The following is a 16,913-nucleotide window of genomic DNA, read 5'->3' as shown; positions in this document are numbered from 1 at the left end:
TCTGTTGAATTCGGTACTTAGAAAAATTCTGTTGATTTTGGTACTATGAAAATTTCTGACCTTTTCGGTACTTAGAAAATATCTGACGTTTTCGGTACTTAGAAACATTCTGTCGATTTCGGTACTTAGAAAACATTCAGAAGTCTTCGGAACTTAGAAAATTTCTGACGTTTTTGGTACTTAGAAAAATTCTGGTGATTTCGGAACTTAGAAAAATTCTGTCGATTTCGGTACTTAGAAAAATTCTGTTGATTTCGGTACTTAGAAAATTTCTGCCTTTTTCGGTACTTTGAAAATTTCAGACGTTTTTGGTACATAGAAAACATTCCGACGATTTCGGTACTTAGAAAATTCTGACGATTTCTTTACTTAGAAAAATTCCGACGATTTCGGTGCTTAGAAAATTCTGATGATTTCGGTACTTAGAAAAATTCTGATGATTTTGGTACTTAGAAAAATTCCGACGATTTCGGTGCTTAGAAAATTCTGATGATTTCGGTACTTAGAAAAATTCTGATGATTTTGGTACTTAGAAAAATTCTGATGATTTCGGTACTTAGAAAATTTCTGACCTTTTCGGTACTTGGAAAATTTCTGCCTTTTTCGGTACTTTGAAAATTTCAGACGTTTTCGGTACTTAGAAAACATTCCGACGATTTCGGTGCATAGATAAATTCTGTTGATTTCGTTACTTAGAAAAATTCTGTCGATTACGGTACTTAGAAAAATTCTGGTGATTTCGGAACTTTGAATTATTCTGTTGATTTCGGTACTTTGAAAAATTCTGTTGAATTCGGTACTTAGAAAAATTCTGTTGATTTCGGTACTTAGAAAAATTCTGTCGATTTCGGTACTTAGAAAAATTCTGTTTATTTCGGTACTTAGAAAATTTCTGCCTTTTTCGGTACTTTGAAAATTTCAGACGTTTTCGGTACTTAGAAAACATTCCGACGATTTTGGTACTTAGAAAAATTCTGTTGATTTCGGTACTTAGAAAAATTCTGTCGATTTCGGTACTAAGAAAAATTCTGTTGATTTTGGTACTATGAAAATTTCTGACCTTTTCGGTACTTAGAAAATATCTGACGTTTTCGGTACTTAGAAACATTCTGCCGATTTCGGTACTTAGAAAACATTCAGCAGTCTTCGGAACTTAGAAAATTTCTGTCGATTTCGGTACTTAGAAAAATTCTGTTGATTTCGGTACTTAGAAAATTTCTGCCTTTTTCGGTACTTTGAAAATTTCAGACGCTTTCGGTACATAGAAAACATTCCGACGATTTCGGTACTTAGAAAATTCTGACGATTTCGGTACTTGGAAAATTTCTGTTGATTTTGGTACTTAGAAAAATTCTGACGATTTCTTTACTTAGAAAAATTCCGACGATTTCGGTGCTTAGAAAATTCTGATGATTTCGGTACTTAGAAAAATTCTGATGATTTCGGTACTTAGAAAAATTCTGATGATTTCGGTACTTAGAAAATTTCTGACCTTTTCGGTACTTGGAAAATTTCTGACCTTTACTGTACTTAGAAAAATTCTGACGATTTCGGTACATAGAAAACAATAAGAAGTTTTCGGTACTTAGATAATTTCTGACGTTTTCGTTATTTAGAAAAATTCTGCCGATTTCGGTACTTAGAAAAATTCTGTTGATTTCGGTACTTAGAAAATTTCTGCCTTTTTCGGTACTTTGAAAATTTCAGACGTTTTCGGTACTTAGAAAACATTCCGACGATTTCGGTGCATAGATAAATTCTGATGATTTCGGTACTTAGAAAAATTCTGTCGATTACGGTATTTAGAAAAATTCTGTTGATTTTGGTACTTTGAAAATTTCTGACCTTTTCGGTACTTAGAAACTATCTGACGTTTTCGGTACTTAAAAACATTCTGTCGATTTTGGTACTTAGAAAACATTCAGAAGTCTTCGGAACTTAGAATATTTCTGACGTTTTTGGTACTTAGAAAAATTCTGGTGATTTCGGATCTTAGAAAAATTCTGTCGATTTCGGTACTTAGAAAAATTCTGTTGATTTCGGTACTTAGAAAATTTCTGCCTTTTTCGGTACTTTGAAAATTTCAGACGTTTTCGGTACATAGAAAACATTCCGACGATTTCGGTACTTAGAAAATTCTGACGAATTCGGTACTTGGAAAATTTCTGTTGATTTTGGTACTTAGAAAAATTCTGACGATTTCTTTACTTAGAAAAATTCCGACGATTTCGGTGCTTAGAAAATTCTGATGATTTCGGTACTTAGAAAAATTCTGATGATTTTGGTACTTAGAAAAATTCCGACGATTTCGGTGCTTAGAAAATTCTGATGATTTCGGTCCTTAGAAAAATTCTGATGATTTTGGTACTTAGAAAAATTCTGATGATTTCGGTACTTAGAAAATTTCTGACCTTTTCGGTACTTGGAAAATTTCTGACCTTTACGGTACTTAGAAAAATTCTGACGATTTCGGTACATAGAAAACAATCAGAAGTTTTCGGTACTTAGATAATTTCTGACGTTTTCGTTACTTAGAAAAATTCTGCCGATTTCGGTACTTAGAAAAATTCTGTTGATTTCGGTACTTAGAAAATTTCTGCCTTTTTCGATACTTTGAAAATTTCAGACGTTTTCGGTACTTAGAAAACATTCCGACGATTTCGGTGCATAGATAAATTCTGTTGATTTCGGTACTTATAAAAATTCTGTCGATTACGGTACTTAGAAAAATTCTGTTGATTTTGGTACTTTGAAAATTTCTGTCCTTTTCGGTATTTAGAAAATATCTGACGTTTTCGGTACTTAGAAAAATTGTGTCGATTTCGGAACTTAGAAAACATTCAGAAGTCTTCGGAACTTAGAAAATTTCTGACGTTTTCGGTACTTAGAAAAATTCTGGTGATTTCGGAACTTTGAAATATTCTGTTGATTTCGGTACTTTGAAAAATTCTGTTGAATTCGGTACTTAGAAAAATTCTGTTGATTTCGGTACTTAGAAAAATTCTGTCGATTTCGGTACTTAGAAAAATTCTGTTGATTTCGGTACTTAGAAAATTTCTGCCTTTTTCGGTACTTTGAAAATTTCAGACGTTTTCGGTACTTAGAAAACATTCCGACGATTTTGGTACTTAGAAAAATTCTGTTGATTTCGGTACTTAGAAAAATTCTGTCGATTTCGGTACTTAGAAAAATTCTGTTGATTTTGGTACTATGAAAATTTCTGACCTTTTCGGTACTTAGAAAATATCTGACGTTTTCGGTACTTAGAAACATTCTGCCGATTTCGGTACTTAGAAAACATTCAGCAGTCTTCGGAACTTAGAAAATTTCTGACGTTTTTGGTACTTAGAAAAATTCTGTCGATTTCGGTACTTAGAAAAATTCTGTTGATTTTGGTACTATGAAAATTTCTGACCTTTTCGGTACTTAGAAAATATCTGACGTTTTCGGTACTTAGAAACATTCTGCCGATTTCGGTACTTAGAAAACATTCAGCAGTCTTCGGAAGTTAGAAAATTTCTGACGTTTTTGGTACTTAGAAAAATTCTGTCGATTTCGGTACTTAGAAAAATTCTGTTGATTTTGGTACTATGAAAATTTCTGACCTTTTCGGTACTTAGAAAATATCTGACGTTTTTGGTACTTAGAAAAATTCTGGTGATTTCGGAACTTAGAAAAATTCTGTCGATTTCGGTACTTAGAAAAATTCTGTTGATTTCGGTACTTAGAAAATTTCTGCCTTTTTCGGTACTTTGAAAACTTCAGACGTTTTCGGTACATAGAAAACATTCCGACGATTTCGGTACTTAGAAAATTCTGACGATTTCGGTACTTGGAAAATTTCTGTTGATTTTGGTACTTAGAAAAATTCTGACGATTTCTTTACTTAGAAAAATTCCGACGATTTCGGTGCTTAGAAAATTCTGATGATTTCGGTACTTAGAAAAATTCTGCCTTTTTCGGTACTTTGAAAATTTCAGACGTTTTCGGTACCTAGAAAACATTCCGACGATTTCGGTGCATAGATAAATTCTGTTGATTTCGGTACTTAGAAAAATTCTGTCGATTACGGTATTTAGAAAAATTCTGTTGATTTTGGTACTTTGAAAATTTCTGACCTTTACGGTACTTAGAAAAATTCTGACGATTTCGGTACATAGAAAACAATAAGAAGTTTTCGGTACTTAGATAATTTCTGACGTTTTCGTTATTTAGAAAAATTCTGCCGATTTCGGTACTTAGAAAAATTCTGTTGATTTCGGTACTTAGAAAATTTCTGCCTTTTTCGGTACTTTGAAAATTTCAGACGTTTTCGGTACTTAGAAAACATTCCGACGATTTCGGTGCATAGATAAATTCTGTTGATTTCGGTACTTAGAAAAATTCTGTCGATTACGGTATTTAGAAAAATTCTGTTGATTTTGGTACTTTGAAAATTTCTGACCTTTTCGGTACTTAGAAACTATCTGACGTTTTCGGTACTTAAAAACATTGTGTCGATTTCGGTACTTAGAAAACATTCAGAAGTCTTCGGAACTTAGAATATTTCTGACGTTTTTGGTACTTAGAAAAATTCTGGTGATTTCGGATCTTAGAAAAATTCTGTCGATTTCGGTACTAAGAAAAATTCTGTTGATTTTGGTACTATGAAAATTTCTGACCTTTTCGGTACTTAGAAAATATCTGACGTTTTCGGTACTTAGAAACATTCTGCCGATTTCGGTACTTAGAAAACATTCAGCAGTCTTCGGAACTTAGAATATTTCTGACGTTTTTGGTACTTAGAAACTATCTGACGTTTTCGGTACTTAAAAACATTCTGTCGATTTTGGTACTTAGAAAACATTCAGAAGTCTTCGGAACTTAGAATATTTCTGACGTTTTTGGTACTTAGAAAAATTCTGGTGATTTCGGATCTTAGAAAAATTCTGTCGATTTCGGTACTTAGAAAAATTCTGTTGATTTCGGTACTTAGAAAATTTCTGCCTTTTTCGGTAATTTGAAAATTTCAGACGTTTTCGGTACATAGAAAACATTCCGACGATTTCGGTACTTAGAAAATTCTGACGAATTCGGTACTTGGAAAATTTCTGTTGATTTTGGTACTTAGAAAAATTCTGACGATTTCTTTACTTAGAAAAATTCCGACGATTTCGGTGCTTAGAAAATTCTGATGATTTCGGTACTTAGAAAAATTCTGATGATTTTGGTACTTAGAAAAATTCCGACGATTTCGGTGCTTAGAAAATTCTGATGATTTCGGTCCTTAGAAAAATTCTGATGATTTTGGTACTTAGAAAAATTCTGATGATTTCGGTACTTAGAAAATTTCTGACCTTTTCGGTACTTGGAAAATTTCTGACCTTTACGGTACTTAGAAAAATTCTGACGATTTCGGTACATAGAAAACAATCAGAAGTTTTCGGTACTTAGATAATTTCTGACGTTTTCGTTACTTAGAAAAATTCTGCCGATTTCGGTACTTAGAAAAATTCTGTTGATTTCGGTACTTAGAAAATTTCTGCCTTTTTCGATACTTTGAAAATTTCAGACGTTTTCGGTACTTAGAAAACATTCCGACGATTTCGGTGCATAGATAAATTCTGTTGATTTCGGTACTTATAAAAATTCTGTCGATTACGGTACTTAGAAAAATTCTGTTGATTTTGGTACTTTGAAAATTTCTGTCCTTTTCGGTATTTAGAAAATATCTGACGTTTTCGGTACTTAGAAAAATTGTGTCGATTTCGGAACTTAGAAAACATTCAGAAGTCTTCGGAACTTAGAAAATTTCTGACGTTTTCGGTACTTAGAAAAATTCTGGTGATTTCGGAACTTTGAAATATTCTGTTGATTTCGGTACTTTGAAAAATTCTGTTGAATTCGGTACTTAGAAAAATTCTGTTGATTTCGGTACTTAGAAAAATTCTGTCGATTTCGGTACTTAGAAAAATTCTGTTGATTTCGGTACTTAGAAAATTTCTGCCTTTTTCGGTACTTTGAAAATTTCAGACGTTTTCGGTACTTAGAAAACATTCCGACGATTTTGGTACTTAGAAAAATTCTGTTGATTTCGGTACTTAGAAAAATTCTGTCGATTTCGGTACTTAGAAAAATTCTGTTGATTTTGGTACTATGAAAATTTCTGACCTTTTCGGTACTTAGAAAATATCTGACGTTTTCGGTACTTAGAAACATTCTGCCGATTTCGGTACTTAGAAAACATTCAGCAGTCTTCGGAACTTAGAAAATTTCTGACGTTTTTGGTACTTAGAAAAATTCTGTCGATTTCGGTACTTAGAAAAATTCTGTTGATTTTGGTACTATGAAAATTTCTGACCTTTTCGGTACTTAGAAAATATCTGACGTTTTCGGTACTTAGAAACATTCTGCCGATTTCGGTACTTAGAAAACATTCAGCAGTCTTCGGAAGTTAGAAAATTTCTGACGTTTTTGGTACTTAGAAAAATTCTGTCGATTTCGGTACTTAGAAAAATTCTGTTGATTTTGGTACTATGAAAATTTCTGACCTTTTCGGTACTTAGAAAATATCTGACGTTTTTGGTACTTAGAAAAATTCTGGTGATTTCGGAACTTAGAAAAATTCTGTCGATTTCGGTACTTAGAAAAATTCTGTTGATTTCGGTACTTAGAAAATTTCTGCCTTTTTCGGTACTTTGAAAACTTCAGACGTTTTCGGTACATAGAAAACATTCCGACGATTTCGGTACTTAGAAAATTCTGACGATTTCGGTACTTGGAAAATTTCTGTTGATTTTGGTACTTAGAAAAATTCTGACGATTTCTTTACTTAGAAAAATTCCGACGATTTCGGTGCTTAGAAAATTCTGATGATTTCGGTACTTAGAAAAATTCTGCCTTTTTCGGTACTTTGAAAATTTCAGACGTTTTCGGTACCTAGAAAACATTCCGACGATTTCGGTGCATAGATAAATTCTGTTGATTTCGGTACTTAGAAAAATTCTGTCGATTACGGTATTTAGAAAAATTCTGTTGATTTTGGTACTTTGAAAATTTCTGACCTTTACGGTACTTAGAAAAATTCTGACGATTTCGGTACATAGAAAACAATAAGAAGTTTTCGGTACTTAGATAATTTCTGACGTTTTCGTTATTTAGAAAAATTCTGCCGATTTCGGTACTTAGAAAAATTCTGTTGATTTCGGTACTTAGAAAATTTCTGCCTTTTTCGGTACTTTGAAAATTTCAGACGTTTTCGGTACTTAGAAAACATTCCGACGATTTCGGTGCATAGATAAATTCTGTTGATTTCGGTACTTAGAAAAATTCTGTCGATTACGGTATTTAGAAAAATTCTGTTGATTTTGGTACTTTGAAAATTTCTGACCTTTTCGGTACTTAGAAACTATCTGACGTTTTCGGTACTTAAAAACATTGTGTCGATTTCGGTACTTAGAAAACATTCAGAAGTCTTCGGAACTTAGAATATTTCTGACGTTTTTGGTACTTAGAAAAATTCTGGTGATTTCGGATCTTAGAAAAATTCTGTCGATTTCGGTACTAAGAAAAATTCTGTTGATTTTGGTACTATGAAAATTTCTGACCTTTTCGGTACTTAGAAAATATCTGACGTTTTCGGTACTTAGAAACATTCTGCCGATTTCGGTACTTAGAAAACATTCAGCAGTCTTCGGAACTTAGAATATTTCTGACGTTTTTGGTACTTAGAAAAATTCTGGTGATTTCGGATCTTAGAAAATTTCTGTCGATTTCGGTACTTAGAAAAATTCTGTTGATTTCGGTACTTAGAAAATTTCTGCCTTTTTCGGTACTTTGAAAATTTCAGACGCTTTCGGTACATAGAAAACATTCCGACGATTTCGGTACTTAGAAAATTCTGACGATTTCGGTACTTGGAAAATTTCTGTTGATTTTGGTACTTAGAAAAATTCTGACGATTTCTTTACTTAGAAAAATTCCGACGATTTCGGTGCTTAGAAAATTCTGATGATTTCGGTACTTAGAAAAATTCTGATGATTTTGGTACTTAGAAAAATTCCGACGATTTCGGTGCTTAGAAAATTCTGATGATTTCGGTCCTTAGAAAAATTCTGATGATTTTGGTACTTAGAAAAATTCTGATGATTTCGGTACTTAGAAAATTTCTGACCTTTTCGGTACTTGGAAAATTTCTGACCTTTACGGTACTTAGAAAAATTCTGACGATTTCGGTACATAGAAAACAATCAGAAGTTTTCGGTACTTAGATAATTTCTGACGTTTTCGTTACTTAGAAAAATTCTGCCGATTTCGGTACTTAGAAAAATTCTGTTGATTTCGGTACTTAGAAAATTTCTGCCTTTTTCGATACTTTGAAAATTTCAGACGTTTTCGGTACTTAGAAAACATTCCGACGATTTCGGTGCATAGATAAATTCTGTTGATTTCGGTACTTATAAAAATTCTGTCGATTACGGTACTTAGAAAAATTCTGTTGATTTTGGTACTTTGAAAATTTCTGTCCTTTTCGGTATTTAGAAAATATCTGACGTTTTCGGTACTTAGAAAAATTGTGTCGATTTCGGAACTTAGAAAACATTCAGAAGTCTTCGGAACTTAGAAAATTTCTGACGTTTTCGGTACTTAGAAAAATTCTGGTGATTTCGGAACTTTGAAATATTCTGTTGATTTCGGTACTTTGAAAAATTCTGTTGAATTCGGTACTTAGAAAAATTCTGTTGATTTCGGTACTTAGAAAAATTCTGTCGATTTCGGTACTTAGAAAAATTCTGTTGATTTCGGTACTTAGAAAATTTCTGCCTTTTTCGGTACTTTGAAAATTTCAGACGTTTTCGGTACTTAGAAAACATTCCGACGATTTTGGTACTTAGAAAAATTCTGTTGATTTCGGTACTTAGAAAAATTCTGTCGATTTCGGTACTTAGAAAAATTCTGTTGATTTTGGTACTATGAAAATTTCTGACCTTTTCGGTACTTAGAAAATATCTGACGTTTTCGGTACTTAGAAACATTCTGCCGATTTCGGTACTTAGAAAACATTCAGCAGTCTTCGGAACTTAGAAAATTTCTGACGTTTTTGGTACTTAGAAAAATTCTGTCGATTTCGGTACTTAGAAAAATTCTGTTGATTTTGGTACTATGAAAATTTCTGACCTTTTCGGTACTTAGAAAATATCTGACGTTTTCGGTACTTAGAAAAATTCTGTCGATTTCGGTACTTAGAAAAATTCTGTTGATTTTGGTACTATGAAAATTTCTGACCTTTTCGGTACTTAGAAAATATCTGACGTTTTTGGTACTTAGAAAAATTCTGGTGATTTCGGAACTTAGAAAAATTCTGTCGATTTCGGTACTTAGAAAAATTCTGTTGATTTCGGTACTTAGAAAATTTCTGCCTTTTTCGGTACTTTGAAAACTTCAGACGTTTTCGGTACATAGAAAACATTCCGACGATTTCGGTACTTAGAAAATTCTGACGATTTCGGTACTTGGAAAATTTCTGTTGATTTTGGTACTTAGAAAAATTCTGACGATTTCTTTACTTAGAAAAATTCCGACGATTTCGGTGCTTAGAAAATTCTGATGATTTCGGTACTTAGAAAAATTCTGCCTTTTTCGGTACTTTGAAAATTTCAGACGTTTTCGGTACCTAGAAAACATTCCGACGATTTCGGTGCATAGATAAATTCTGTTGATTTCGGTACTTAGAAAAATTCTGTCGATTACGGTATTTAGAAAAATTCTGTTGATTTTGGTACTTTGAAAATTTCTGACCTTTACGGTACTTAGAAAAATTCTGACGATTTCGGTACATAGAAAACAATAAGAAGTTTTCGGTACTTAGATAATTTCTGACGTTTTCGTTATTTAGAAAAATTCTGCCGATTTCGGTACTTAGAAAAATTCTGTTGATTTCGGTACTTAGAAAATTTCTGCCTTTTTCGGTACTTTGAAAATTTCAGACGTTTTCGGTACTTAGAAAACATTCCGACGATTTCGGTGCATAGATAAATTCTGTTGATTTCGGTACTTAGAAAAATTCTGTCGATTACGGTATTTAGAAAAATTCTGTTGATTTTGGTACTTTGAAAATTTCTGACCTTTTCGGTACTTAGAAACTATCTGACGTTTTCGGTACTTAAAAACATTGTGTCGATTTCGGTACTTAGAAAACATTCAGAAGTCTTCGGAACTTAGAATATTTCTGACGTTTTTGGTACTTAGAAAAATTCTGGTGATTTCGGATCTTAGAAAAATTCTGTCGATTTCGGTACTAAGAAAAATTCTGTTGATTTTGGTACTATGAAAATTTCTGACCTTTTCGGTACTTAGAAAATATCTGACGTTTTCGGTACTTAGAAACATTCTGCCGATTTCGGTACTTAGAAAACATTCAGCAGTCTTCGGAACTTAGAATATTTCTGACGTTTTTGGTACTTAGAAAAATTCTGGTGATTTCGGATCTTAGAAAATTTCTGTCGATTTCGGTACTTAGAAAAATTCTGTTGATTTCGGTACTTAGAAAATTTCTGCCTTTTTCGGTACTTTGAAAATTTCAGACGCTTTCGGTACATAGAAAACATTCCGACGATTTCGGTACTTAGAAAATTCTGACGATTTCGGTACTTGGAAAATTTCTGTTGATTTTGGTACTTAGAAAAATTCTGACGATTTCTTTACTTAGAAAAATTCCGACGATTTCGGTGCTTAGAAAATTCTGATGATTTCGGTACTTAGAAAAATTCTGATGATTTCGGTACTTAGAAAAATTCTGATGATTTCGGTACTTAGAAAATTTCTGACCTTTTCGGTACTTGGAAAATTTCTGACCTTTACGGTACTTAGAAAAATTCTGACGATTTCGGTACATAGAAAACAATAAGAAGTTTTCGGTACTTAGATAATTTCTGACGTTTTCGTTATTTAGAAAAATTCTGCCGATTTCGGTACTTAGAAAAATTCTGTTGATTTCGGTACTTAGAAAATTTCTGCCTTTTTCGGTACTTTGAAAATTTCAGACGTTTTCGGTACTTAGAAAACGTTCCGACGATTTCGGTGCATAGATAAATTCTGATGATTTCGGTACTTAGAAAAATTCTGTCGATTACGGTATTTAGAAAAATTCTGTTGATTTTGGTACTTTGAAAATTTCTGACCTTTTCGGTACTTAGAAACTATCTGACGTTTTCGGTACTTAAAAACATTCTGTCGATTTCGGTACTTAGAAAACATTCAGAAGTCTTCGGAACTTAGAATATTTCTGACGTTTTTGGTACTTAGAAAAATTCTGGTGATTTCGGATCTTAGAAAAATTCTGTCGATTTCGGTACTTAGAAAAATTCTGTTGATTTCGGTACTTAGAAAATTTCTGCCTTTTTCGGTACTTTGAAAATTTCAGACGTTTTCGGTACATAGAAAACATTCCGACGATTTCGGTACTTAGAAAATTCTGACGAATTCGGTACTTGGAAAATTTCTGTTGATTTTGGTACTTAGAAAAATTCTGACGATTTCTTTACTTAGAAAAATTCCGACGATTTCGGTGCTTAGAAAATTCTGATGATTTCGGTACTTAGAAAAATTCTGATGATTTTGGTACTTAGAAAAATTCCGACGATTTCGGTGCTTAGAAAATTCTGATGATTTCGGTCCTTAGAAAAATTCTGATGATTTTGGTACTTAGAAAAATTCTGATGATTTCGGTACTTAGAAAATTTCTGACCTTTTCGGTACTTGGAAAATTTCTGACCTTTACGGTACTTAGAAAAATTCTGACGATTTCGGTACATAGAAAACAATCAGAAGTTTTCGGTACTTAGATAATTTCTGACGTTTTCGTTACTTAGAAAAATTCTGACGTTTTCGGTACTTAGAAAAATTCTGGTGATTTCGGAACTTTGAAATATTCTGTTGATTTCGGTACTTTGAAAAATTCTGTTGAATTCGGTACTTAGAAAAATTCTGTTGATTTCGGTACTTAGAAAAATTCTGTCGATTTCGGTACTTAGAAAAATTCTGTTGATTTCGGTACTTAGAAAATTTCTGCCTTTTTCGGTACTTTGAAAATTTCAGACGTTTTCGGTACTTAGAAAACATTCCGACGATTTTGGTACTTAGAAAAATTCTGTTGATTTCGGTACTTAGAAAAATTCTGTCGATTTCGGTACTTAGAAAAATTCTGTTGATTTTGGTACTATGAAAATTTCTGACCTTTTCGGTACTTAGAAAATATCTGACGTTTTCGGTACTTAGAAACATTCTGCCGATTTCGGTACTTAGAAAACATTCAGTAGTCTTCGGAAGTTAGAAAATTTCTGACGTTTTTGGTACTTAGAAAAATTCTGTCGATTTCGGTACTTAGAAAAATTCTGTTGATTTTGGTACTATGAAAATTTCTGACCTTTTCGGTACTTAGAAAATATCTGACGTTTTTGGTACTTAGAAAAATTCTGGTGATTTCGGAACTTAGAAAAATTCTGTCGATTTCGGTACTTAGAAAAATTCTGTTGATTTCGGTACTTAGAAAATTTCTGCCTTTTTCGGTACTTTGAAAACTTCAGACGTTTTCGGTACATAGAAAACATTCCGACGATTTCGGTACTTAGAAAATTCTGACGATTTCGGTACTTGAAAAATTTCTGTTGATTTTGGTACTTAGAAAAATTCTGACGATTTCTTTACTTAGAAAAATTCCGACGATTTCGGTGCTTAGAAAATTCTGATGATTTCGGTACTTAGAAAAATTCTGCCTTTTTCGGTACTTTGAAAATTTCAGACGTTTTCGGTACTTAGAAAACATTCCGACGATTTCGGTGCATAGATAAATTCTGTTGATTTCGGTACTTAGAAAAATTCTGTCGATTACGGTATTTAGAAAAATTCTGTTGATTTTGGTACTTTGAAAATTTCTGACCTTTACGGTACTTAGAAAAATTCTGACGATTTCGGTACATAGAAAACAATAAGAAGTTTTCGGTACTTAGATAATTTCTGACGTTTTCGTTATTTAGAAAAATTCTGCCGATTTCGGTACTTAGAAAAATTCTGTTGATTTCGGTACTTAGAAAATTTCTGCCTTTTTCGGTACTTTGAAAATTTCAGACGTTTTCGGTACTTAGAAAACATTCCGACGATTTCGGTGCATAGATAAATTCTGTTGATTTCGGTACTTAGAAAAATTCTGTCGATTACGGTATTTAGAAAAATTCTGTTGATTTTGGTACTTTGAAAATTTCTGACCTTTTCGGTACTTAGAAACTATCTGACGTTTTCGGTACTTAAAAACATTGTGTCGATTTCGGTACTTAGAAAACATTCAGAAGTCTTCGGAACTTAGAATATTTCTGACGTTTTTGGTACTTAGAAAAATTCTGGTGATTTCGGATCTTAGAAAAATTCTGTCGATTTCGGTACTTAGAAAAATTCTGTTGATTTCGGTACTTAGAAAATTTCTGCCTTTTTCGGTACTTTGAAAATTTCAGACGTTTTCGGTACATAGAAAACATTCCGACGATTTCGGTACTTAGAAAATTCTGACGAATTCGGTACTTGGAAAATTTCTGTTGATTTTGGTACTTAGAAAAATTCTGACGATTTCTTTACTTAGAAAAATTCCGACGATTTCGGTGCTTAGAAAATTCTGATGATTTCGGTACTTAGAAAAATTCTGATGATTTTGGTACTTAGAAAAATTCCGACGATTTCGGTGCTTAGAAAATTCTGATGATTTCGGTCCTTAGAAAAATTCTGATGATTTTGGTACTTAGAAAAATTCTGATGATTTCGGTACTTAGAAAATTTCTGACCTTTTCGGTACTTGGAAAATTTCTGACCGGAAAATTTCTGACCTTTACGGTACTTAGAAAAATTCTGACGATTTCGGTACATAGAAAACAATCAGAAGTTTTCGGTACTTAGATAATTTCTGACGTTTTCGTTACTTAGAAAAATTCTGCCGATTTCGGTACTTAGAAAAATTCTGTTGATTTCGGTACTTAGAAAATTTCTGCCTTTTTCGATACTTTGAAAATTTCAGACGTTTTCGGTGCTTAGAAAACATTCCGACGATTTCGGTGCGTAGATAAATTCTGTTGATTTCGGTACTTAGAAAAATTCTGTCGATTTCGGTACTTAGAAAAATTCTGTTGATTTCGGTACTTAGAAAATTTCTGCCTTTTTCGGTACTTTGAAAACTTCAGACGTTTTCGGTACATAGAAAACATTCCGACGATTTCGGTACTTAGAAAATTCTGACGATTTCGGTACTTGGAAAATTTCTGTTGATTTTGGTACTTAGAAAAATTCTGACGATTTCTTTACTTAGAAAAATTCCGACGATTTCGGTGCTTAGAAAATTCTGATGATTTCGGTACTTAGAAAAATTCTGCCTTTTTCGGTACTTTGAAAATTTCAGACGTTTTCGGTACTTAGAAAACATTCCGACGATTTCGGTGCATAGATAAATTCTGTTGATTTCGGTACTTAGAAAAATTCTGTCGATTACGGTATTTAGAAAAATTCTGTTGATTTTGGTACTTTGAAAATTTCTGACCTTTACGGTACTTAGAAAAATTCTGACGATTTCGGTACATAGAAAACAATAAGAAGTTTTCGGTACTTAGATAATTTCTGACGTTTTCGTTATTTAGAAAAATTCTGCCGATTTCGGTACTTAGAAAAATTCTGTTGATTTCGGTACTTAGAAAATTTCTGCCTTTTTCGGTACTTTGAAAATTTCAGACGTTTTCGGTACTTAGAAAACATTCCGACGATTTCGGTGCATAGATAAATTCTGTTGATTTCGGTACTTAGAAAAATTCTGTCGATTACGGTATTTAGAAAAATTCTGTTGATTTTGGTACTTTGAAAATTTCTGACCTTTTCGGTACTTAGAAACTATCTGACGTTTTCGGTACTTAAAAACATTGTGTCGATTTCGGTACTTAGAAAACATTCAGAAGTCTTCGGAACTTAGAATATTTCTGACGTTTTTGGTACTTAGAAAAATTCTGGTGATTTCGGATCTTAGAAAAATTCTGTCGATTTCGGTACTAAGAAAAATTCTGTTGATTTTGGTACTATGAAAATTTCTGACCTTTTCGGTACTTAGAAAATATCTGACGTTTTCGGTACTTAGAAACATTCTGCCGATTTCGGTACTTAGAAAACATTCAGCAGTCTTCGGAACTTAGAATATTTCTGACGTTTTTGGTACTTAGAAAAATTCTGGTGATTTCGGATCTTAGAAAATTTCTGTCGATTTCGGTACTTAGAAAAATTCTGTTGATTTCGGTACTTAGAAAATTTCTGCCTTTTTCGGTACTTTGAAAATTTCAGACGCTTTCGGTACATAGAAAACATTCCGACGATTTCGGTACTTAGAAAATTCTGACGATTTCGGTACTTGGAAAATTTCTGTTGATTTTGGTACTTAGAAAAATTCTGACGATTTCTTTACTTAGAAAAATTCCGACGATTTCGGTGCTTAGAAAATTCTGATGATTTCGGTACTTAGAAAAATTCTGATGATTTCGGTACTTAGAAAAATTCTGATGATTTCGGTACTTAGAAAATTTCTGACCTTTTCGGTACTTGGAAAATTTCTGACCTTTACGGTACTTAGAAAAATTCTGACGATTTCGGTACATAGAAAACAATAAGAAGTTTTCGGTACTTAGATAATTTCTGACGTTTTCGTTATTTAGAAAAATTCTGCCGATTTCGGTACTTAGAAAAATTCTGTTGATTTCGGTACTTAGAAAATTTCTGCCTTTTTCGGTACTTTGAAAATTTCAGACGTTTTCGGTACTTAGAAAACGTTCCGACGATTTCGGTGCATAGATAAATTCTGATGATTTCGGTACTTAGAAAAATTCTGTCGATTACGGTATTTAGAAAAATTCTGTTGATTTTGGTACTTTGAAAATTTCTGACCTTTTCGGTACTTAGAAACTATCTGACGTTTTCGGTACTTAAAAACATTCTGTCGATTTCGGTACTTAGAAAACATTCAGAAGTCTTCGGAACTTAGAATATTTCTGACGTTTTTGGTACTTAGAAAAATTCTGGTGATTTCGGATCTTAGAAAAATTCTGTCGATTTCGGTACTTAGAAAAATTCTGTTGATTTCGGTACTTAGAAAATTTCTGCCTTTTTCGGTACTTTGAAAATTTCAGACGTTTTCGGTACATAGAAAACATTCCGACGATTTCGGTACTTAGAAAATTCTGACGAATTCGGTACTTGGAAAATTTCTGTTGATTTTGGTACTTAGAAAAATTCTGACGATTTCTTTACTTAGAAAAATTCCGACGATTTCGGTGCTTAGAAAATTCTGATGATTTCGGTACTTAGAAAAATTCTGATGATTTTGGTACTTAGAAAAATTCCGACGATTTCGGTGCTTAGAAAATTCTGATGATTTCGGTCCTTAGAAAAATTCTGATGATTTTGGTACTTAGAAAAATTCTGATGATTTCGGTACTTAGAAAATTTCTGACCTTTTCGGTACTTGGAAAATTTCTGACCTTTACGGTACTTAGAAAAATTCTGACGATTTCGGTACATAGAAAACAATCAGAAGTTTTCGGTACTTAGATAATTTCTGACGTTTTCGTTACTTAGAAAAATTCTGCCGATTTCGGTACTTAGAAAAATTCTGTTGATTTCGGTACTTAGAAAATTTCTGCCTTTTTCGATACTTTGAAAATTTCAGACGTTTTCGGTACTTAGAAAACATTCCGACGATTTCGGTGCATAGATAAATTCTGTTGATTTCGGTACTTATAAAAATTCTGTCGATTACGGTACTTAGAAAAATTCTGTTGATTTTGGTACTTTGAAAATTTCTGTCCTTTTCGGTATTTAGAAAATATCTGACGTTTTCGGTACTTAGAAAAATTGTGTCGATT

Source organism: Parasteatoda tepidariorum, chromosome 1 (assembly GCF_982258835.1).
Source record: "Parasteatoda tepidariorum strain Cologne lab strain chromosome 1, Ptep-v5.0, whole genome shotgun sequence".
Lineage (NCBI taxonomy): Eukaryota > Metazoa > Arthropoda > Arachnida > Araneae > Theridiidae > Parasteatoda > Parasteatoda tepidariorum.
Note: the sequence above shows the minus strand (reverse complement) of the source record.